Raw genomic sequence first — 25,671 nt, 5'->3', positions numbered from 1 at the left:
CAAGTTAAAGGCCCGATTGAAGCAAGGGCATTTAACGAGGGTCCCTGAGTCGATAACACCTGATCCGGCATGCCGGAGAGGGTCTTAACGCTATTAGCACTGCGGTTTGCCAATTGCTGCGAGCATTGTATTTTCATTCAGTGAACAGAACGGCTCGCAGCGTTCCTTTCATTGAATGAAAATACTTCAGTAAGATGGTTGCCATGGATCTGGAAGGTGAGGTTCCATAAGGAGCCCCTCTTACATTTCCATGGCGGCCACAATGGGCCAGGAGCACCCCCGCTTCATCGGTTGAGGGGGAAGGGATGGTATGGTGGTGGGAAGATTCAAACAGAGTAAGCAGCCATCCGGCAGCTTGGAATGCTTGGAATGCAGGCTTACATCGGGAGCCCCTTGCATACGGAGCCCCTCTTCCATTTCCATGGCGGTCACAACGGAGCCGCAATCATGTCAGTAGGGATGGAGGGGATTGAAAAATAAGGGACGGTGGGGGGAAGATGGTGGGCGGGGGAAGCATATGTAGCACACAAGGAATGTGTGAAGAACAACAAGTAAATATCAATAAGTGTAAAAATAAATCAAGCTGTAAAACAACTTAAACTGACCCTAAACAGATGCACACCCTATCCCTGTCAGGGGGTGCTCTCCCTAGGTCTGCGGTGGTGTGCCGCCTTGCTAAAAGAGGTGAATGACTATCCCTCTACTCCAGCAATAATTGCTAATATCCAGTTAAAAAACATTAAATAGCCCGAATTAGGGGCCCAGCAAATGTCTCCCTTATCACACTCTGAACATTTCAGAGGGGAACTTTTTTAATGGTATTTAATCCTTTTATTCGCCCATAGAGCAATATGTACAAGAGATGCATTATCGGTCCTATGTGTTATTTAAAACTCAAGAGCGAGGAGCCATGTTTGTGAGGCTCAATGTACCAACCATAAAACTGGTTACTGCCATAAAGTATCCCTGCTGCTCAAAGGATATCAAGGCAGATGGAGGTCGACCGGTTTCCATGACTTTGGTTGTTTATATCATCATCTTCAGGACCAGTATGTTCAGAGGGGCATCATTTCCTGCGATACATAGTTCAATGTTTTAGGGATCAGGCAGCCATCCCGAGACCTAAAAGGGAAATGGACATGCATTCAAAATGTTGCTTGTTCTAGGGTCAGTTACTAGAGGCGCAATTGCCACAAAAACAATTTGTTTTTATGTGCCATAATTGTAGTGACAGCATGGATTACATATACCAGGGTTCACAGATGACACCGTAATCACACCCCACACTGCAATGTGGCATTTGGATGTACATAATTGTTTGAATTACCTCGCTGCCACTGTGTTGGTGAATGCAGGCTTGAGGAACGAGTTGGTGGCAGAGACTGCGTTGTCCGTGTGACTTGTGTCTCTATATTGGAAAGGGGGACAGAACAAAAGAAAGGGTTATAGCTGTTGTTATACTCTGTAACAGTTGGATAGTGGTCCTTCGAAAATAGCTGTGGTGAAAAGGCTCCCGAAATCAGGCATGCACTTACCTTTGTCGGCTTTCCGTTCCGTGCAGAATGGACTGCTTAATGTCCGTGTGTTCAGTCGCACTATTGTAGGTGCTGCTAAGAGACATGCGTGCAGATGTATGTATTCATATTGGCTCCTGCCCGGCACAGCCTAATCCAGGCTAGGGTTGTGTGGTGAAGGGCAGAGCCATCTTGAACTATTGTTTATGCTCATGTGTTCTTGTGTTTACTCGTGGTGCCCCCTGAATGCCAGGGGCTGCAGCGAGAAGGCGCGACACATCTCTGGTGCCGCTTTCATTAGGAGAATATTTGTTGGGCAAACAGTATGTTTTTGATTTATTTACAGTGTTGAAACCGCGCCTCGTACATGATTATTTTCTTTTATATGTGTTTAGTTGAGGAGCCTGGTTGGAAAGTGTATGGACCTCTTTTCTAGGGCCTACGTCAGTGACAATATAGATGCCTCAGTGGTCTCATGAAAGGGGCACCATGGCAGAATGGGCTCAATTTAGTGCCTATGATCTTAAATGTGTTTGTTAATTAGGAAGTTCTTCTAGCACTAGGGGCTGGAGCGCAACTTTTCACCATTTGTGCCTACTTGGCCATATCCGGGTATTAGAGGTCATCCAAGAAAGAATGATCTATGTGCGGCAAGGCACTATGTTACAGATGTTATTAGCGGCTGCTCCTGAAAATAAATGTGGGCAGCCCATTATGTAAAAAGTCCATGTGGCAATTTGTATATTAGGCATAGGTCATTGAATAATGTGTAAATCCTACAAAAGTGATGTATGGATTTGCCTTTCTGTCAGCTATACTCCGCTTGGATCCCCTGGGGGAGTGTGGGGAGCGGAGGTTACTCAACTCATGGTTACCATTCTAAATGTCTGTCCATTCCTTAATGAATGATCGCCAAATCATGCCATTGAATTTCTTCATTGAGGCCATTTCTACAGGTTTCCAAGCGGAATATCCATTGTTCTTTTTTTAGCAGCATATCCTCAAAATTGCCCCCACGGCGTGGTGGGTGTATTTTGTTTGAGGATGGTCCACTATCACCCATCTCGTCAAAGTGGGATACCATCGGCGCTGCCAGCTTATATGTTCTTATAAATGACTTATGTTCAATAAGCCTCTTTTTAATGGGTCGTGCAGTCATGCTTGCATAGTGTAGTGCACATGGGCACGTAAGCAGATACACCACCCCTGCACTGTTACAGTTGGGTGAAATCCTTCTGCAGCCATGGTTTATTTTTCACCCAATATCGATACTGGTGCTCTGGCTTGTCTGTTCACAAAGGGAGCACTGTCCACATGGCGCATGTCCTGTCAGTGTTGCTGTGGCCCACAATGTCAGTTGTCCATTCTCGTCTTCATTTTGGGTTTTTGGCAGGGTGTGTACTAGTCTGTCGCGTAAATTCTGCCTCTGATTGCGAAGCATGGAAGAACTAGAGGGGTGGAGCCCATTTTTAAAATAGACATTTATTATCTCTTTTCAGCTGGTTAAACAGTGGAGAGTAGCTAAACACTGGTGGGGGAAGCAGCCATCCAGCAGCTCGGAATACAGACTCAGATCGCCTGTCTCAGCCCGTGTTCTGAGCGACCTGATTGGTTGCTGCCCCTCTGCATGGGTAACTAATTAGGCAGTCGGTCCTTTCAAATACCATTACCACCATACGCCTAATGAAAGCCAAGGGGTTGAAGGAGCAGGTTGGAGGGTGTTAGGAGAGTTTTTCTAAAGTCCACCCAGAGGCTTTATAAAACTATACCTTGGGCAATAATACAGAAACTCCAACTCTTAGTGTAAGGCAGTACCACCTGAGATGTTGGTATCAATGACAAAATGGCCAGGCTTATCTAAGGAGAGAGAGAGGGCTGTGGAGAGGTACAAAGAACGTGTAGCATACATATGGACCAAAGAAACACTGATGTAACATCCCATGGCTGCAGAAGGATTTCACCCAACTGTAACAGTGTAGGGGTGGTGTATCTGCTTACGTGTATATATATATATATATATATATATATATATATATATATATATACACACATACACACACACACACACAGAGGCACAAATAATTTTTTAGAAAGGTAAGTACTATTATCATTCTTAAACAAAATGATTAAAAAAACAACACTATACTTATGTCATGCAAACCAAAGTATATACCTTATTTAGAATAGCAGTATGCAGTTCAAGGTGAGTAAAACCTAGTGATACACATTTGGGGTGGCAGGATGCTATTCATGGGGAGTAAAACCACATTAGTAGACCTTTAAAATGACAGAATGTAATTCAAGGTAAGCAGACCCCAATGGTATTAACCTAAAGTGGTATTAAGTTACAGGAATACTAAATTTATACCAACACTGTTACAAGTGTACACCTTGCAACATATGTAACTTATTCTTCTCTCAGGAATGGATACAGTTACACTCAGATCACTTTTCAGAACACAGTTTAACGGTAAGTAAATGCTGTATATACTTTTCAAAGGGACAATCAGCTACTCATGGATAAGCAAGAACTCGGGATACACATTTAGAATGGCACTAAGGTTTTCAATGTGAGTAAAACCTTATTGGTCATAACCTCTTACACTATTTTTATTACAGGAATAGTCAGTTATACCAATGATACTTTTCAGAAAAGTGTGTGAGGAAGGCATGGCATTGAGCAGTAGACACAGACACAATAGATCAATGGACACAAGTTTCGAAAACCGTTATTTACGAATTTAATTGGGATGGAAGAATTCCTCACTGGCCCTAACTCTAAAATGGGAGTAATCTTTACCATTAAACAATAACAAATACGTCCAAGTCAATCCGTTCAAAATGAAAAGGCCTGTACTAAGAAAACCTAACCTTGCCCTCTTCAAGAAAACAAATGTGTTCAGCGAATACAAAAAAAGGAAAATAGTGTGTGAAAAAGAAATGTCAGAATGGCTTCAGTACCAACTCCCTTCCGCAGGTTCAACCCCACGGAGTCTAGAGAGTCTCTTAACAAACAAAGGATAGATGGATGCGCACTTTGGCTTACTGGTACAGTTCAATCTTTGGCTTTCAACTTCTGGTGGTTGAATCACTTCCTAGTTCTGCACAGGCTTCTATCTGCCGTGCTCGAGCCTGTCTTGTTCTTCGTGGGGGTTCTCTTCCCCACATTTTTATCGGAGATATATTTCACTGTTGAAGTCTTTCAAAACTGCAAATACACCTCTGCATGACAACTACAACCTCTCTTTCCATATTCCTTCAATTCACAATCTTCTCTTGCAGCAGCAGTGCCTCTTGATACTTGTAGTTCTTACACTCTTTCACTTGCCTTTTTGGCCTTTTCCAAAGTCCTTATATTTGACTTTTTCCCTCTTGGCATATTTCACAATTCACATATTTCATTTTCCTCTTATTCAGCTTTCTTTCCTTTGATCTCCGCTTGTAATATCTTTCAAAAGTTCATAACATTTCACAGAGACTTTTGAATGTGTGACTTCCTCTTGCAGGAATACTCTACTACTTTGTATCCTTTTCTTTAAACAATTGTTCTCTTCATTCGTGTTTTATCGGCCCACGCGCAATCTTGAACTTTCAAATCCGAGTCACTTTCCCTTTAACAACAACCAGACTTTTGTTGCTCTCAACTGCTTGTGTTAAATTTATTTCTTTCATCTTTCACTCGCAGGCCAAGGCTGTTACTAACGCCTCCTCTGTTCCTACCCAACTCGACCGTTCACCCAGGGGGGTCGCGGGCCGTTTCCTGGCACCCTGAAGGTTTCTTTCCTCTGCTCGCTTTTCAAACACTCATGGCTTCCCAAAAGCTTGGAAATCTTGTCTGGCTTTTTTTCGATCCTCTCAACTGTTGATCAGCCTGTTGGACTGCCAACTCCCACAGCCTGGTTCGCAACAGCCTCAGAAAAGCTGTTCCTTCTCGTACCCAGCCTTGCTCAAAGTGTGCTTGTGCACGCCAACTTTTATTTTCACAGGGAGTCTTAATAAGTGGCAGGTGTACATTATTAGAGCTACATACCTGACTCTGCCTGGCCTCATTACAGGGACAGGGCCAATGCAAGCCAGGGGAGGTAATCCTTCTGACCTCATCCCTCATCTTCCTCGGTACAGTACTTTTGTCAAGGCAAATTGAATTATGCGAGTTGTAGTTTGCTGTAAAATAAACAGGGATATGGGTTAGATGAGTTGTGGAAATGGGGGGGATACCATGTCTCACCATTGGGTGCTTCTCCCCCACTCGCAATGACCCTCTCAGATGCCTTACCCAGGTGATCCTCACTCGTTTTCCCCACCCCGTGGGTGGGGATCCAAAAGTGATGGCCTTTCCCTGTCCACCTGAGTATGGGATTCCCGGGACTATGTTGTGAAACACCCTCTGGATGTTGACCTATACAATGTGGACTAATCTGTTTCACAGGGGAACCGTGAAAGGAAATCCAGATTGGTCTGATTGTTGCCTTTGCGATGTTCCACTGTGAAACCATTGCATAATACGTGGGTTAGATTCTTTTCACTGACTTATCCAGACATGGGGGGAATGATTTTCTTCCCAGGAGTTAATATTTAAGGTAAAGGATGGCACACTTGATGGCTAACGCTTCTAACTCCAACACTGAATAGATTCTCTCTCTGGGAAATAACTTGCGACTGGCAAATATTACAGGGTGTTCTAAGCCGTTGTGTACTTGGAACAATACAGCCCCTATCCCAGTCAGAGAGGCGTCCGTCTGAAGTATAAAGTCTTTTGAGAAGTCTGCCATTTTCAGTATGGGATTCTGACATAAAGTGTGTTTTAAGTTATTACAAAAGACTTCATCCTCATCAGTCCAACAAATCTTTTGCGGTTCAGCCTTTTTTAGCTTGTCAGTCAACAGAGATGTTTTTTCTGAGAAATTAGGGACAAATATGCAATAGTATCCAATTAAACCCAAAAATGCTCTAAGGTCTTGTTTGGCCTTGGGTGTTGGTGCATTTCAGCTTTTACTTTTTCTTGCTGAGGCTGTATACTACCATTTCAGTTATCTCTACTGAGGTACTCTCCCTCAAATTTTTGTTTTCGGGGGGCCAGTGTCTCGGAACGGGAGGCACAATAACAGAAAAATACACAATTGAGAAAAACAATTGAGAAAAAAAAGATAGAGGTAGGACTAGAGTTGCTGCCTTACACAGGAACAAACATATGCGATGTACAGATGCCTTACAGAAGGGCTCCGCAAAGATGATGCCTAATGAGTAAATTGTTGAACCTGTGAAGAGATTAGCGCTTGGAAACGTGTGAGTGCACACTCGAAGTCACTTAATGGATAAATACCAGAGTTCACTTTTGGGAGTGAAAGGGCTCCCTTCCATGAGGAAGCCCCCCTCCCCAACTGAAACACGTTGTGCTCACAGGTGATGGTGAGCAACTCCTAGCAGTCACTTCCTCGCTTCTTCATAACGATTCGATTGAGGCGCCGACTCTGGACAGGTTATCGGGGAAATGTATTGAGCTACTTTGACACGTACGTGTGCCGAGGGCTGTTCCCACCCTGTCGAGCTGTGTAGTATTTTGAAGATTTTGAAGCTTTTGAAGTACTCCCCGCGCACAGAATGGAATAAACTCTGTTACGGGCCAGCCATATTTAGCGGAAGGAAAGTCTCCCACACAGCCAGGAAATAAGATAAACCGGAATTGATTCGTGACATCTGGAAAGCAGGAATTAAGACCTGCTACGACTAGGGGTCTCCTAGTATAAAGCTCAAGTCCAACCAGGATAGTATCCTGTTACGGGGTATTTGAAATAGAGATGTCCAGCAACTAACAAGAAATTGTCTGTCCTGAAGAAGGCCTAAAAAGTATTGGTTGCAGAGACACTAGGGATAGTGTTTTATCTCCAAAAACGGCCGAAACATGTTGACACTTGACAATAGACTAGCTAAAGAATATAGTCTGGTATCTGTAAACTACTGAATTGTTCAGAGTGGTTTTTTCTATTAAGATAACAAAACCCCATATGAAACATTGTGTTTTTTAGAAGTGAGCGAGAAGATATATTGATGTACCACGATTAATGTGTGTTTCATTGATTTGTTTTTCTATCTCTCTCCCTTTTTACCTTTTCTAAAGTGATCCTAACACTTAATAAATTGATATGGACATATTGAAAAATGGTCATGTTTAGTGTGTATTAATTGAGTTGTATGGTTCCGTTCCTTCTGCACAAAATACGAGATGTTGTGTATAAATCTGGCTCACTTAATTTGAAGGTGAAAGCCAGGTTCACAATAAATCTGTAGATCACTTTGCCAGTACTGGTTGGACATAGAGTGGTGTACTACCATTTCATACAAAAAAGCCTAGATATTTTACAGCCCATATATTTTACAGCCGATTGAGCTAATCTACATTTTCTTTATGTTAGTTGTCAGCCCTGCTTTTCGTAGGGCTCTCATAATGGTGTAGAGATGATAAAGATGGTCTTAAAATGTTGGCTATAAATAATAATATCATCAATATACACCCCGCAGAAATCAGAATAAGGCTGTAAAATCCCATCCATTACTCTTTGGAAAGTCACTAGTGCACTGTGTAAACTAAAGGGTAGGACCTTGAATTGGAAAAGTCCTATCTGTGTAGAAAAGGCTGTTTTTTCTTTTTCTGGGCCATGTAATGGAGCCTGCCAGTATCCCTTAGTTAAATATAATGCTGACAAGAAAACTGCATTTACTAGCTTGTCTATCAGGTCATCTATGCGAGGCAAGGGATATGCATCAAATGCTGAGATAGCTTTGACTTCCCTAAAATCGATGCAAAATCTCCAAGTTTGGTCTGGTTTAGTCACCAGTACAATGGGCGATGACCAAGGACTTGAAGAAGGCTTGATGACATTAGCCCGGAGCATACTCTCCACTTCGTCAATAATTATCTTTTTCCTTGCCTCTGGGACTCTATAAGACTTGAAATAAACTACTTTCCCCGTATTGTGAGAAACCAGAAGGTGTCTCACCCGCTAGTCCCGGGGAATCTGTCATCCAGGTGTCCAGGACACAGCCATCTCTTTTGGATCCAGTTCCTGGGGTTGGACCAGTGCGGGAGGATCACCTGGGTGAGGGGTCTTGTGGGAGTGGGACACCTGATGGAGGGACGCAGTATCCCCTTCCCTGTAACACCAGCCCATCCTACCCGCCAGGGTACTTGGGATCTTTACCCCCCCCCTTTCCCTTCACGAACACTTTCACATGGCCAGCCCTCTCTGGGAGAAAACAGACTCACACCCGAGCATTGTACCTGACATGTCGGGCAAGGTCAGGCAATTACTGGTAAGCACTCACACCTGACTTCGATTAAACTTCCCCACACGGATAAAAGGCAGAGCTCGAGAGCACACTCTGAGTGAGGCAAATCACACAAAGGATGAGCATTTTCCAGATGGCAGATGAACAAGGGGAGAAAGACGGCAAACCTAGAAGGGTGCGCAAGGAGGGAGATACCCTTGACATTTCCAGCAATAAACTGTGACATTTCTAAATCCTTCAGATTAAAGAGAGTAAGGCCAGGAAACCACACTGAAGAATCCTGCATTGTGTGTCGGAGATACCCGTGGCCCTCCTGCATGGCTGATCGAGTTGGGGAGGAGCGACAGTCACTGTGGTACCATCCTTGGCTCCAAGAACAAAGCAGCGCCAGAAAGATCAACGCAGCCGGTGAGTTGGGAGACCGATGCAAGACCGGCCTGTGTTAAAATCAAGGTTGCAAGCGGCAACATTGTATAAAGAGCGCAAGAATGAAGATTGGTATTGTGTGATGAAAGACACGAGGAAAGCTTAAGTAGTCCGAGCCGAACGAGGGAGACCCATTGTGAATGTGAATTAAGAGGTCCAAGCCCGAAGGAGGAGACCCATTGTGAACATTATGTTTCTGTCATGGCCACTAACCAAGGACATTTATTTCCTCCTTCCAAAGGGTCCAAATGGACCCTGTCCTGGCGCCTTTTGCGCCAGGCTCATAAGAAAGTGTGCTCTGCACACCTTGGGTCCAAGGCACGTGTATCCAGGCCGGGTGTGGCCAGTAGAAAGCATTTGAAGGCACGTGCAATCATCTATGGGAGTGGTGAGGTGGGCCACAAGGCGGAGCTAAAGGGGAGTGGCTAGGGCCAGACTATTTAAGCCGGCCCCACCCGCATGTTGAGGCTTTGCGTTAATCTGCTGTATGCAGCGTTAACGCATACCGCCGTCTGAAGCTCTTACCTGTCTCCAGCTCTGCATCTTCTGATTCCAGATTCACATCTTCGGCGCGCACCTACCTGATTCCAGCTGTACATCTTCAATGCGCACCGTGACTGGATCCAGCTATACCATCGCCCGGAGCGCATCCAACCTCGATCCGGCATCCGCAGCGCGCACCTTACCTGAAGCCAGCCATACCAGCGCTTGAAGTACTACGAGCTTCACGCCAGTATCTCCAGCGCGCACCTTACCTGTCTCCTCAAATCCATCTTCTGTTGGGTGCCTCTTCCTCACCTGTCGGAGTCTTCATTCATGCATAAGTCTTCTTCTCATCAGGCATCCTCGCGGTTCTTCCATCTTGCAGCCACGAACAGCTTCCCGGATAGCCGTTCTCTTTTTTCCGACGCCAGGCCATCCCTGCAAGAAATAAAGACAGCACAGGGTTAGAAACCGCATACACATTTAACGCTTGGCCGCACAACACCTAAGCCTTGCGTTTCATTTAGAAACCCTACTTACCTTTTAGTGGGGTCTGCTCCATTCCTTTCTGACACCGCGTGGGTACTCTGTCAGCAACGCGACTCAGCGGAGCCATCTTCACCAACTATTGGGGAAAAGTAAGACATTATTAAGGATACAGACAATAATCATTGGGAAAGACTATACAGAAGCAAACAGACAATAATCATTGTTATCAACACTCACCTCCCACGAGGATTGGTCGCAGCCGGTCTGGGCCATTACGCATACGGGCCAGTGAAGCAACTGGGTCCGTCTATAGTGCCCCTGCTGAAGAGAAGCAGGACGGAGAGCTCATCTTTGCAAAATAATAGGTGAGAGCCTATGGGAAAACACTTACGCATCTCATTCTGGCACGAGGGGTTCGAGGGGGATCACAATTCAGTCACAGCATTCTCACTGCCTCTTACCTTTCCCCAAGGGCATTGGCAGCAACCTGATCAGACCAAATCTCCGCAGCTGGGGGTAAAGCAAGATCCAGGGAAGCCAAATCCAGGAAGGGCTCTAACCGTGCCCCAACGTCCCCGCAGAGACCAGGTGAGCGTAACAGTTTCAGGGGTCCGAGCCCAAACGAGGGATACCAATTGTGAATGTGAAAATCCTGATAAGAAAGGAAATTCCGTGCTTGTTTGATTATGTCAGGTCCTCTACAATAAGAGAGCTTTTATTTGGAAAGAGACTTTGGCACAGAAGTCCCTGATACCTATGCTTTGCACTATATCCTTGTGTCGGAGATGCCAGAGTGTGTGCAAAGCTTGAACGTGCCGCCTTACCCCGTGCTAAAAACGTGGGGAAGGGGAAGCCGACTGCTCAACTATCCTGACATATATCATTTCTTGAACACCTTACTTTTTGCATACATTGTTGTCCGACACCATTTCTATTTAGAAGTAAGGATTGCCAATAGGTTTATTAATATAGGCCCTTTTATTTTGACAGAGTCCACTAAGACTGCGTTATTATTATTGGATGGTCGTAGCTTGCTCCCATCCTTAGATTTAGGTTTAGAGAGGCCCTTGAACTGTGATCACTTGTGTCTGTCTTCACTGTTTGATATAATGCCTTCCTTACAGTATATAATGGTAAGTTCCGTGTACCCTCCCTGGTGTGTCACAAAATACATCAGGAAATGCGGAAACAATATCATTCAAACTTTCTTTTTTTTCATGGGGGAGTTCTTGGGGTATTAACTCTACAGTATCAATTTCTTGGGGTGCTAAACAAGAAACTATTGGAGTGTGGCAGAACTCTGGATTTTCTTTCCACTCTTTTAGAAGGTTGACATGATAGATATGAGTCTTTTGGTGCCTGTCTGTTTGTGCTACTCTGTAGCTGCATGTTCCTACCTATTCCAATACCTCATAAGGTCTGTGCCACTTTGAGATTAATTTTTTCTCTGAAGTTGGCAAGAGAACCAGAACTTTTTGACCCACTGAAAATGGTTCTTAGATTTACTTTTTTATCATATGAAAGCTTCTGTTGGCTTTGAGCTTTTTCCATGTGGGTATGGACTGACGACCTGACTAGGTTCATGTGTTCTCGTAACCGATTTGCGGTTTTAGACGGTCATATTGGGGTCTCCTGCCTCTCTTCTCAGGTTTCCTTTAGCATGTCCAAGACATCCGTTGGCTCTCTGCCATACAATAGCTCAAAGGGTAAAAAAATCTGGTAGCTGCTTGAGGGTTTTTTTTCTTACAGCAAACAAGACCTGTGGAATCATGCAATCTCAATCTTTCCCGCCTTTATCAACTAGCTTTCTTAGAAGAGTCTTCAGGGTCTTATTTAGGGGTGTACCGAACTTCGGCTTCGAGTACGTATTTGGCCGAATTCCATCTGAAATCAGCTATTCGGCATTCGGCCGAATACGTACTTGAATCAGCACTCGAAGCCGAAGTTACACCCCTAATTTAGTCACGTGTGCCGAGTATATCAAAACGCACCTGGCAGTCACGTGTCTTAGTTTTAAGAGATTTCAGCTCAGCCGCGAGTTTGTGAAAACACTCAAGTATTCCCGCCCAACTGAAGTCGCAGTGTACAGGGTCACATGCTTACACGCACTTTGTGTTTCTTCTATTGAAATGTCTTCATAGACTGTTTATAAATATACATTGCAAGTGAAAACATTTCAACCAAAGAGGAAAACGTGCATGTATGACTGCCACGACACATGGAAACTAATCAAGCGTACTGTCATCGGCACTGAGTTTTCTCCGCCATCTAAATGGCTAAAGGCAAGGATTATCCTGTGCCATTTGTAGTGATCAAATGAATCCAAGAGTCTTGGGAATCGGGGCTTAGGCGCCATTAACATTAAACGAGACTACAAGTCCCAGAATGCATCTGTTTTAATTTTTATGTTTTGTATTAAAGGCGAGGCTGGAAGGTCTGTTGTCCTGAATTGTGAGATATTAAGGAAGGCCAGCTGAGGTGTGGGTGGAAGAGTCCTGACTCGAGATGGGGTGAGGGTGTTAGGCCAGAAAAGACAACAATCAGGCAGGGACCCATGCAGGAAGTCAGCCCCCAGCAGGCTGAACCCGGCACCTGAGAGTAATCCGCCGTAGTTACCGGCGTGCTGGAGCACTGCGCAGGCCGACGAGCTGCCCTGTCCACATAAAGGCGTGATTTATAGAGTGCTGGCCATGGCAGCGGGGCATCTGTCTTCTGCGGAAGAAGTAAATTACCGCGCCGGAGATTAACATGCTTTCACTCGGGCCCTTTTCCAGACCAAAGGACACTTTATTTTTTTAATTACATTTTTTCTACCTTTAATTTCCAAAGGAAAGGCATACAGGTATAAAGGAGGAGACAAAAAGTCGCAGGAACAGATTAGGCTGTTTCACTCCTGCATCCTAGCTATTGAAACCGGCTTGTGGCACCTTCAAGGGCTCTGCGGGTGGCCTAGGCGCTATCCTGCAATCTGTAAGATACAGCTCAACATGGGCCTGGGAGCAGAAGGGGGTGGGAGTGTTTACAGCAACAGTCCGGTTTAAAGATGCACGTTAAACAATGCCTCGCACAGTATCGTCTAATTGCGCCCAGTATGCGTGAATGGCAGGTTTCTGTTCATTGTAACATCGCTCCAGTTTTCATTGTGTTCCGCCGCTGTAATCTACATAAGAGGACTGCCTGAAAACACCACGATCGTGATGCTATTTTCAAATAGTGTTTGGCTATTTGCAAAGCAATGCAATGTTCTTGTATTTGTGTAAACACAGATGCTCGAAAAAGTGGGGCTGGGGGCACTTACCTGCGACTGTTAATTATTAATTGCATCTGATAATGTGTTTCAGATCACAACAAATACAATAAGCGGAGCTCAAACAGCCCCGCAAACAAAAGGCAAACCATGCTCTGTGACTGGTTCGAGCTTCACATTTCTTCAAGGTAGTCGACCAAGGTTTTGAGTGGGTGCCTCTTGGTTTTCAGTTTTCACCTCAGTTTGCTTTCCGTTTTCTCGCTGAGACTTGTTTGTCTCAAAGGAAAATACATTTGCATACATTTTTTTCCCTCTCACCTTGTTGCTAAGAAAAATTGGGTAGTGTGTAGCGTCATGCAAAAGTGGATGTTTGATAAAGCAAAAAGTATTCAGAAAACAATAAAGACACCCAATCCCTCTACAGTACCGAAGGTCAGAGCCGCTTCCCACCTCGATGAACAAGCAGTATTCCCAACACTCCTAACATCTTTCCCAATTGCTACAGCTGCTTTCTCCTGCATGTAGCCCTCTCCCTCATTCCCCCGATTCAATAGAGTAATTGGGGGACCAAGTGTATAAAGTACCGAGGGTATAAGGTAAACCGCACCGTATACCCTCTTAGCATGACCAACCTGCTGCACCCTGCACTGTTTCTCGCCATTCCCACCTGCGAATTAGTGGTGGCTCAAAGCACTGAGAGCAGCACTCTCTCCCCTCACCCTCTAAAGCTTAGTTACAGCTATGATCCATTTATAAGCACTGTGCATGTCCTTCATCGAAGTTCTGTTAAAACAAGAATTGGCAAAGCCAACAGTTTTGGCTTGTTGTGCATATATTGACATTTCTAGGAGTAAACCACTATTCGGCTCACTATTCAGTTCCGGCCGAATACTTTTGGCCTACTATTTGGTATTTGGACGAATAGTAAATGTACTATCCGTACATCCCTAGTCTTATTATATCGTTCTACCAATCCATCTGTTTGAGGATGATAAACTGAGGTTCTTAACATAGTGATGTGTAGTAACTCTTTAACTATTCCCATGAGCCCGCTCATAAAATGTGTTCCTTGACCGGTTAGGATTTCTTTCGGGAACCCGACCTGGGGGAAAACAATGGTAGCAGATGTTTAATCATCTGCTGGGTCGTACTATTCCTCATGGGAAACGCCTCAGGCTACCTGGTAGCATAATCAACAATCGCTAAGACAAATGTATTGCCCAGTTTAGAAGCTTCAAGGGGCCAAATGATGTCCATCCCAATTTGGGTGAATGGGACCTCTATTATAGGTAGTGGATTTAACAGGGCAGGTGGAGGAATATTTGTGCTGGTCTTTTGACATATCTCGCATGTATGTACAAAGTTTTTAAAATCGCCATTGTAAGGAACTCATGGTGGCCACAGTAAAGACACACAAGTGATCACAGTTCAAGGGTGTTTATTGAACTGCAAAAGTTGGTGAGATAAACGCTTAATCTAAACCTAAATCTAAGATGGGAGCAAGCTTTGACCATCAAATGAAAATAAGGCAGTCCTAGTGGCGTTGTGTCAAATAAAAGGGCCTATACTAAGCAAAACCTATTGCCAATCCTTACGCTAATTACAAAAAGAGTGTGGGATAAGATTCATAAGAAAGAAAGAAGTGTTCACAAATAATGTGTCAGGATGCCATTGTCGGGGTCTCCCTTCCCAACGTTTTGAGCACGGGATAAGATGGAACCTCTGAGCACAGCACACTTCTCAGGCTTCGCACGGGACAACAGTTCAAGAACGTTCAAGAACCTCAATGGCCAAGTCTCTTCCTGCAAAAAGTATCTTGCCTTCGAGGGTCAGAAAAGAACAAACCAAAAAGTTCCTTTTATGTAGTTAGGGTGATAATGGCTCACCTCTGGATCCCCCTTTTTTTTTCCTGCTTTCGGGTTCACTATGGCTTTTCTTTTGTTCACGAATCTTAATGTCTTTTTTAACAGTTCTTCAGGCTTTGCCAGTTTCTGTTGGCCTCCCTCTGCCAGGTTCACTCTTGCCAACTTTATCAATCATGACTTTCTCAATCACCTTTCGGTCAAAGACTTTTGACTGTACAGAGGATTTTGCAGGACCCCCGTATGACCACTTTGACCATACCTCTGCGGCCTTCCCAAGGCCGTCTGGTATTAGCAGTTTCAACAAACATGGGTTTGAGCAGAGTATCGAGAGCAAGCATTCGCGTATTGCCGGATCCCTCTGCAGCTGGTCTCCCCTTTATTCTTAACAGTTCTTTGAACTTCCCTGAAGTTGCTACTTTTGCAGCTTTTGTTCAACACAGTTCGTTTTTTATTAGTTCTCCCCTCGACTCACCGGATGTGATGAACCGCTTCGCTTTTCAGCATATCTGGAGTCAAGGCCGGTACCACAGTAGCAGGCGCCTCCCTCGGTCCAGCTTATCAGCGTAGACATGCTCTGTGTATTGTTGACATTTGCTGCAACACACTTGAGCTATTGTCTGCGATTTTACGATCCCTTCTGCTGATGTTTCGTGGGTCTGGGCCGGAAAGGGCAAGGTTGTGTCTGTCCTTGTCAGCCTCTTGATATTCACTGCCTTTTTCCTCCTCTTGAACTGCCGTGCCTGGATAGCTGTCTCGTTTTGTGGTCTGGCTTGCTCGTAGTGTGCTTTCGTGCTCCACCTTTAATCCCTGTGGGGAAGGGAAAGGGCCGTCAGGTGTGTGTGATTCTGGTCAATTGCCTGAACATGCCTGACCCATGTATTAGGACATGTTAGGTAAACGGCTCAGGTGTTAGTTCATTGTCTGTGGTGTGCGAAAATGTCCGTGTTGGAAAAGGGTTCGGGCAGTGTTTTGGAATATCCTACGTGGTAGGAAGAGGAAAAGGTGTTGACAGAAGGGGCATACCGTGTCTCACCCGTCGGTGTCCCACTTCCACTCCGCAAGGACCCCCCATCCAGGCGATCCTCCCTCACTGGTCCACCCCCAGGAACTGGATCCAATAGTGATGCCGTGTCCTGGCCACCTGGATGACAGATCCCCGGGAACCAGCTAGGGAGACACCGTCAGGTTTCTCACAGCATATATTCCTGGCCAATAAAACTTTCCACTAATATGGGCTTGAGTTGTAATTTGTCCTAGATATCCCCCTGTTAAATGTGAGTGGGCAATTTCCAGAACTATTTTCCAATGGGTTTTGGGAATTACCAACTGGGTTTTACATGTCTCCTCCCCTGAGGTTTCCCTTCGATATAGCAGTCCTTGTTTTAAGCAAAAGAATGGACCTCCTTTATCATTGCCTTCAGGTTCCGGGATTACCTGTTGGAAAGCTTATGCTAGTAATGGATCATTTCTAAGAGCAAAAGCTAAATATGGCAGGACAGTTGGTTCATCGTCATAGCTACTGTTGATGTTGGATCTCTCATCAACCTCTCCAAAACCTAGATTTCCCCTCTCTGTCACCTCCTGTTCCGTCTCTTCTTTTAACTGGGGTAGTAAAGCCCTTTCAAGAATCCCTTGTGCTATTTTATCCCCGAATGTATGTCAAACAATGTCTCCCCATGATTATGCAAAAGTACTTTCACATCTCCCCTGAAATCCAGATCAATAACTCCTGCAAGTACATCTAGTTTGAATTTCCAAGCTAAACCAGATTTTGGGGGCTAGTCTGATGTAGCATCCACGGGGAGTTATTAGACCTAAGTCAGTGGGAATCATACTCCTTTTCCCTCGAGGGATGGATATTTCCCTACTACTGCATATGTCAAATCCAATAGAACCTTTTGTGGCTACAGTGAGGTTTGTGGCTCTACCGCTTACTTTCTGAAACTTTAGGGTTCCCCAATTTGTTTCAATTGAGTCACGTCCCACCCCTGACACCATATGTGAGGAAGGCATGGTATCGAGCAGTAGACAGAGACACAATTGATACAAGTTTCGAAAACCTTTATTTATGAATTTGATTGGGATGCTACAATTCCTAACTGGCCCTACCTCCTAAAATTGGAGTAATCTCGACCATTAAACAATAACAAATACGTCCAACTCAGTCTGGTCAAAATAAAAAGGCCTATACTAAGAAAAGCTAACCTTTCCCTCCTTCTCAAGATAACAAATGTTTTATGGGAATACAAAAAGGAAAATAGTGTGCCAAAAAGAAATGTCAGAATGGCTTTAGTACCAACTCCCTTCCTCAGGTTCAACCCCACAGGGTCTAGAGAATCCCTTAATAAGGATAGGTGGATGGCACAGTTCTATCAGTCTTGCACACTTTGGCTTACTGGTACAGTTCAACAGTTCAATCGTTGGCTTTCAACTTCTGGTAGTTCAATCACTTCCTAGTTCTGCTGGGCTCAAGCCTGTCTTTTTCTTCGTGGGGTTCCCTTGCCCATGTTTTTATCAAGATATCTTTCACTCTCACTTTTCCTTTAACAACAACCAGACTTTTGTTACCCTCGATAACTCACTGTCTGTGTTAAATTAATTTCTTTCATCTTTCACTCGCAGCTGAAGGCCGTTACTAACGTCTCCTCCGCAACTCTGCCGTTCACACGGGAGGGTCGCGTGCCGTTTCCTGGCACCTTGAAGGTTTCTTTCCTCCGCTCTGTTGGCTCTGCTTTTTGAACACTCATTGCTTCCCGAAAGCTTGGAAATCTTGCCTGGCTTTCTCTCAATCCTCTCAACTGTTGATCAGCTCGTTGGCCTTCCAACTCCCAAAGCCTACTTCGCATCAGTCTCTGAAGAGCTGTTCCTTCTCGTACCCAGCCTCACGCAAAGTGTGCCTGTGTGCGCCACCTTTTTCACAGGGAGTCTTAATAAGTGGAAAGTGTATATTATTAGAGCTACGTGCCTGACTCTGCATGGCTTCATTACAAGGACAGGGCCAATGCAAGCCAGGGGAGGTAATCCTTCTGACCTCATCCCTCATCTTCCCTGGAGCAGTACGTTTGTCAAGACAAAGTGGGGAGGAATTATGGGAGTTGTAGTTTCCCATAAAATAAACAGGCATAGGGGTTAGATGGGTTGTGGAAAAAGGGGGATACCATGTCTCACCATTGGGTGCCTCTCCCCCACTCCCTGAGGACCCCCTACCCAGGTGATCCTCCCTTGCTTGTCCACCCACAGGGTCGGGATCTAAAAGGGATGACTTTTCCCTGGCCACCTGAGTATGGGATCCCCGGGGAACTAGGTTGTTAAACACCATCTGGTTTCTCACAAGTGGAACACAATTCTAAGGTCAGTAAAGACCTTACTTTTCAGGGGGGCAGAATGCAACTAGAACTAGAAGTAAGAACTCTGTAAGACTGTTTTAGAAAGGCACTAAGCAGTTCAGGGCAAGCAAAACCCAATGGTACACTTTTAGAATGGCAGCAGCTATTCAAGGTGTGTAAACCCTATTGGTAGACTATTAGACGTACTCAGTTTCAGGAATAATGGAAACTCAGTTACTTTCTAGAAGAGTGGAACACAATTCAAAGGTAAGTAAGAAACGTCTTATACTTTCAGAGGGGCCACAAGCAACTCAAAGGTAAGTAAGAATTTAGTGACACTTTGTAACTTATTCTGTTTCAAGAATCAAGTTAAACACTAACACCTTTTCAAATACCTGTTATATTTTCTGAACAGAGTCCATATACTTAAGTCCTTCCCTATTCTAAGGCATGAGTGATCTCAGAGGCAGAAAAGGGGCACTAGTGGTCAACAGTAGCCAGGTTAAGATGGGGCACATATGCAGGAAAATCAGTTCCAGAGGATTTCTCATCGAACTGGTAAGTACAGACTTTAGAGTTAGTAGGAAGTGTTCATGGACTTCATAGAAGGCTCCCTAGATGCGTTGCAGCATTGGGCCTGGGGGCGAATGGTATGGGCGAACTCCCAAACACACAAATCACCCACCCAGCAACACAGTAGAGACACAAGACTTTAGGTAAGTTTACACAGTACCACAGCAGTGAAAACGAGCTTGCAGACAGACGCCTTCACGATGCAGCAGCATAGGACCCGGTCTGTGGATTCTTGGTCGTGGTGACAAAAGAATAGACACTGGATGGGAACTTCCAGCAGCAGGCGGCAGAAAAGGCTCCCAAAAAAGTATTGTTTGGTGCTTCTGGCAGCTCTGTGGATTTGGTGCCCTTATTAAGGTACTAGATGAAGGATGGTTGTTGCTGGTCAGATTTTCCTCGCTATTTCGGTGTTGCACTCTGGTGAGGGGACATTAAGAATTCAAAATAGTCTCTGGAGGTCCAGCAGGACTCCACAAAGCTTTCAGAGAGAATCGGACTTCGGATGAGGATGCACAGCACTCAGGCTCAAGTTCCCAGGGTATTGGCGGTTTGCAGCCCAGGAAGGTCACAGCATGTCATGAGATGGCTCAATTTGCAGGTCGTCTGAAGACTGAAGTGTCCCAACAGTCTCTGGGTCGGAGTCTGGGTCCCCTGCACTTGCGCAATCTAAATGACACTTGGCCTAGTAGGATCGCTGTCTCTGTCTTTCCTCTGTTCCCCCTCCCTTGCCGCGTCGTGTCTTGAAACACTTGCGTATAGGCACGTTATAAATGCCATATCATACCAGATCATATCGTCTTCGGGACTCTTAGTTCGTATGGAAGGAAGGGTCAGAACTGGCATCTCCAGTCACTTGAATCAGCTACAGCCGTCTTCTCTTCGGATTTTGCTCCAGTGGTCGACTTTTCTTCAGCTTCCCAAATTGGACAGTTATACAGGAACCCACACACGTCTGCAAACTCTACCTGCAGTTTACAGAAAGGGCCGTGTGGCTGTCCAATCAGGATAGCCAGCCCCCCAGTGGGAACTGGTTTCGCTCAGGCACACCAGAAGACAAAGGGCTGCAGAGTTTCAGATTCCTCCCTCCCTTCTGCCTTCACAGACACACTGAAGCCTAGGCAGGCTACAGAAGCGTTCCCGCCAAAGACAAAACTTCAACCAGTGCTTCCCCCACACAGGACGGCAGAAGAAGAGCCAAGAAAGGACAAGCAGACTCAAAATGGTGAAAAAAGAAAGAAGCCACCATTCTAGCAGAATGGTAACCCTTCTGTGCATTACTATGGCTGGTTTGACAGCCTACGTGAAATATTAACACTCAAATCATTAAAGTATGCTCCCTGCCACCAGCTATAATAGTAAACTTGTCACAGTAACAGAAATGTTACTGGAGAAGTGAAAAAGGGGATACCATATATCTCCCCAGCATTCCACATAAGGTGGGGGGGTCCTCGTTTCACTTTATAAAATGTAAAGGGGATGGAAATCCCTCTCTTCTGTTGAGAATAGTAATTCTACAAGGTAAGTCAAGAAAAAATAAAAAGGGAAGCCCCAAGAGCAACCCAGCAGCACTGCACATAAAGTGATGTGTGCTGCAATAAATACATGTGGATGCCCCAAAAGTCATAGGAAAGGATATATTCCAAAATACACTATGGTGAGTCAGCAAAATGACACCCATAAAAAGACTAAAAGAAAGGGTTAGTGGGGGGAAAGGTTCCCACTCACGTAGGAACATGGAAAAAGAATGAATCCACAAGTCCAGCAACAAGTGCTGGGTGTCTCGCGGTGGAGGGAGATTTAGCATACAAATGAACATCTAACCTAACACAGGGCAAACGGGTTTTCTTCAGCATTGACTTCAGATCTGTTCCTTTTATCCTATTAGCATGAAGGTTTCCTGTGTGGGTGGTGGTATCATTAGTAAGTGCACAGAGGAGGAAGAGTAAGATTAACATTGGCAAGTATTATCTAGACGTAATACAGGAATTCCTGTTATTAATTATTGCTTAGTATCACAGTTCCTGCTTTTTAAAAGCACTGGAATAACAGCTGTTCCTATTTACAATATCTGTTTTGCTCATTTGATCAAACTTGGAAAACTGTACGGTCCATTCATGCTGCAAAGATACTTACTCGTGAACTGCGGGTTGTACACAGATCTCAGCAATGAGAGCACTTAACTCACTGAGCTTTGGTACAGAGCGTTCATTCATGAGTATTGTGGTGTTGCCCTTTTAAGAGTGTGTGTCATGACGTAGTCATGACTGGCTGTCAATAAAAGGAGCTTTGGAGTGAAGTACTTAAGAATACACATATATATATATATATATATATACATATTTATATAATTTTTTTTTTTTTTTCACTACAAAAAAAACTTTGTTGAGGGGACGTTATGGTTAAGTTGCCCTAACAAACACCTGTACACTTTACTAAAAAAAAATGTCCACCTCCCCTTTATGCTTCAAATTAAAACTGAAAAACCCCTGAAATTCGCCAGTTATGGTAAACTAAGCCCCCAACCCTGCCTCCACCCCTGTGCACTGCTACCACTAACACCCAGACCATGAAAGATGTCATCTCAAATGTCAATGCTGACATCAATGACGGCATCACTTTTTTAGCCCCTTTCTTTTCCTTCCCTGCCATACATATATATGTACAATCAGTGAAAAAATGTAACTAAAGGAATGTTATACTTCACAGTGCAACCAAACACCACTGCACATTCCCCCATTATAGTAAGCTAAGCAACCATAACTCGCACCATGTATGTGCATTGCTAAGACTAACACCCATGACATCAAAGATGACATCACAAATATCATTGATGCGTATGGGGCGCAGCCAAAATGGTGCCGTCCGTAGAACAGGCACGGTTGCCGGCAAGATCGTAGGCAAACAAAATTGAGTCCTAAGGACACAGGAACTGTCCGTACAGTGAACATAGCATGCGTTCACATGCGCAGTAGAAACGTAAGTATTGTGAACACCGCGCCTGTTCCTAACTGTCCGTCTCACTTGTGTCACACTTTGAAGTAGTTTGAGAACCCGAACACTGTCCGTAGGACACTTGTGCGCATGTGCACGTTTGAATCTTTGCATTTGCTGTCCAGGAGACTTTCATTACTGGGGCGGATGTGTTGAGGATGTCAGCATGTGACTGCACCTACGCTGAGCATGGGGACTAATTTCCGCGGTTGGTGTGCTTCCGCAACAATACAAATGACATTGTAGACACAAGGCAAAGTATTGTGGAGTTTAAAAATGTAATTTCACACATCCCAAACAATAGGCCACCTCACGACTTGCTGTGTAAAATTTGTGTGCGGCTTTGTAGAGATGAAGACGGTCACGGGTCACACCCCTCCATCCCTACAAAAGGCCACACCCCTGAGCGCATCTTCATTGTCCTTCTAGCTATAACAGATTGAGGTGTGTTGCCTTTACTGCTGTAGTGACTGAAGGCAAGCGTCCCCAACCAGCACGATCCTCCCCGCAATGAGAGACAATGATGGACTCTCCCAGAATGGGAATAAGGCCAAGACAAGTGCGGGTGAGCGTAAATGGGAGTTTATCAGTCAGAATAGGGCATGCAAAGAACTCTGCAAACTCCGAGAGCACTCTGCCTGACAATAGCAAAGACAGGCGTATATATTTACAAAAAACGTCATCAAACCCTACACACTATAGGGGGCACAAGTTCAATGGGATTGGGTGGCGACGACTAGCTATAGGTGCTGCTGCGATGTGGTTGGCCTTGGCTGGAGGACGTCACTGGTCAGCCTCGTGGGTTGGGCTGGGCCTGGCAGGGTCTGCTGGGTTCATCCGGACGGTGTTGTTGTGCCATTGTGGCCAGTGTCAAAGATGAATGTCTTTTCCTGACTTATTTGCCCTAGGCCATGCACACCGCAGTCATTCAGTTATTGCAATATTATCTTCTTTAGTAAATCTTTCAATAGGTTATTCTACAGGTTAATGCAACACAGGAGGAATGCACCTTGAGAGGGGTTTGACGGCGATTCATCAGTACATGGTTACCAGTGTCCTGTTGACCGGGTACCAATGGTCGTGGGGCTAGGTCTCAGGGCATGGGACGGGCGGTACATGTCTTTTTGTCTTGTTAGAAGTCGTTATGAATGTGCTGCTGGATGTTGCCATAGTATTGGGTGTCCTAATGTTACAGGGGCCATAAACCTAAGGTTATCCGGTGGGTTGTGGGGTTTAAGAGAGGGCGCCTTTGGATTTGTGTATTCAGGCAGAGGTTTACTACTGGGCTGTAAATAATGCAGGTGGCGGGCCGTGGCCTTGGGTGCTGCAGAGGGGATTAGAAATCTTTGAAGCGGCTCCAGCCTAGTTGGGGGAGGTGGAGCAGCGCGGCGCGGGCCTCTGCTCTTTCGTCTGGCAGGCCCCACTGGGAGGGAGGGGGAATGGCCTTGCATATACTCACAAAGGCATCTTCCTCGTGTGCTGCCAATTCGAGGCAAAACATTCAAATAACACACAATACTAATTGAGTCATTTCAAAGCTCACATCTTAACATTGCTAATTCCTCTTGAATATAGCCAGTTCGAGCACATTACTTGTACACTATGTTTTAACAACTACAACATTGTGTTATATGCATATACATTTGCAGTCAGTGAGGTAGTAGTGAGGTTGGTGGAGCACATGGGAAATGACTTGCCACCGTACATGACAGTAGTGGCACATAAGGGGCTTGGACTTGTACACATGGAGGGTGCATTCTCGCGTGTCCTGCTCATGAGCCCTCAGTATGGTTGCATTTGTCTTTCATTGCACTCTAGCAGCATTAGTTTGGTTATGGCGTGGGACCGTGGGGTGTAAGCTTTTCAATGATGCCCATAACAAATAACCCCCCGGGATGCTTTTATTATTTACACGCAACTGCAGTGGTGGGGGTGCTTCACTGTTTATGCCATGTGAACATGTATTCTACCATATCTGTACGTTTTACAAATTTCCTAATCAAAAAAGGGGTCTGTGGAGAAAATGCGCGTATTGCAAGTAGTTTTGGCATTAGTATTTGGGAACGTTTGCTTCTGTCCGAGGGCCATTTTACAGGTCTCTTTTTCACCCAGGCTTCGCTGGCCGGGTCATGCTGGGAGCAGTGATACACTGCGGAAGGTGAAATGTTACAGTGTTGGTATCTTACACTAGCTCATGTCCGTCTTGTTCGTGGGAACGGGCTCACAGCGGATCTGCCAGGGAGCTGCGGCCACAGGGATAATTGAAACTCTCCAAAGGTGGGGGCCGTGTTACAGTGCGCAGAGCTCACACCATCTTTATTAGACAAAATGGTTTCTGAGGCCTGGCTAAATTCAATACGTTTGGGCAATGTCTTCAGCAGGCGAGCCATCCACCACCCGGGCCCTGGTGGTAAGGAGGGGACGCCCGATGAGTCATGGCCCTCACCTGGGGAGGGGATGTAGGCAAGGGGGGTCTTTTGGACCAATCCTCCCCTACATTTCCCCCCTTTCGTTACTTAAGTAACAAATTCTTTAAATCTTCCAATCTCCTGCACTCCTCTTGGTCAATGATTGCGTCATCCCATGCAGGTGTGCCTTTTATGGGCATCCACGCTCTACACACCCCCCTTAAGCTCTCACCTCTCCCTAGCATACTCATCTGGGGTACAGGTCAGGTATATACATCCGCTCTCTCCTTCCAAATCTACCCATACCTCCTCGTACCATTCTAGTATACGAGGCTCTCTAATGGTAGTATGCCACAAGTTGTCCACTATATCCTTGTCGTGATACCTAGGTACTAGCTGATATCTTGGTGTGTCATCTGTTCCTGTTTGTACCTGCACTTCCTGCATAGTTTGTATTGTACTACGGGTGTTGCCCATTGTCACCATCATCATTGCACCATTCGGTACTGCGTTAGCACAACATCGAAGACTCACCTGGCACAGGCAAAAAATAAAGAGGAGGAACACCACAGCCGGCATCAAAAATTTCACAGTCATTCCCAGCCATGAGGGAACCCAGGAGAAGATATTGTCGAACCACGTGCTTTCTTCTACTCCACCTTCCATTTTCATTCTTTCTCCTAGGTTGTGTACTGCTTCGATCACATGGGACAGGGAGCCGTTGTCTGCGTCTTCAGAAGGTACGAAAGTGCAGCAGGCACTTCCGATTTTTCGGCAAACACCTCCATCCATCGCTGTCAACAGGTCCAAGACATACCTGTTTTGCATGGTCATCAGCCGTAATGCTCTTAGTTCCACTTGTATTACGTTGAACCCTTCTTCAGTGTCATTTGCCAGTTGGATCAGCTCCCAACGTGTTATCTGGAGCCATTTTGCGTTTGCTCTTGCCTGGATACTTGGGATCAGTGAGGCAAAGAATGTTTCTGCCGAGCTGAATAATCTGTATCTGTCTGGGATCTGTGCCAGCAACTCTGATGATGCTTTTGATATGTAGTTTGATGC

The sequence above is a fragment of the Ambystoma mexicanum genome, chromosome 3q (genome assembly GCF_040938575.1).
Source record: "Ambystoma mexicanum isolate Mex_15411 chromosome 3q, UKY_AmexF1_1, whole genome shotgun sequence".
NCBI classification, from domain to species: Eukaryota; Metazoa; Chordata; class Amphibia; order Caudata; family Ambystomatidae; genus Ambystoma; species Ambystoma mexicanum.
The sequence above is the reverse complement of the archived record's forward strand: the minus strand, read 5'-3'. Positions refer to the sequence as shown.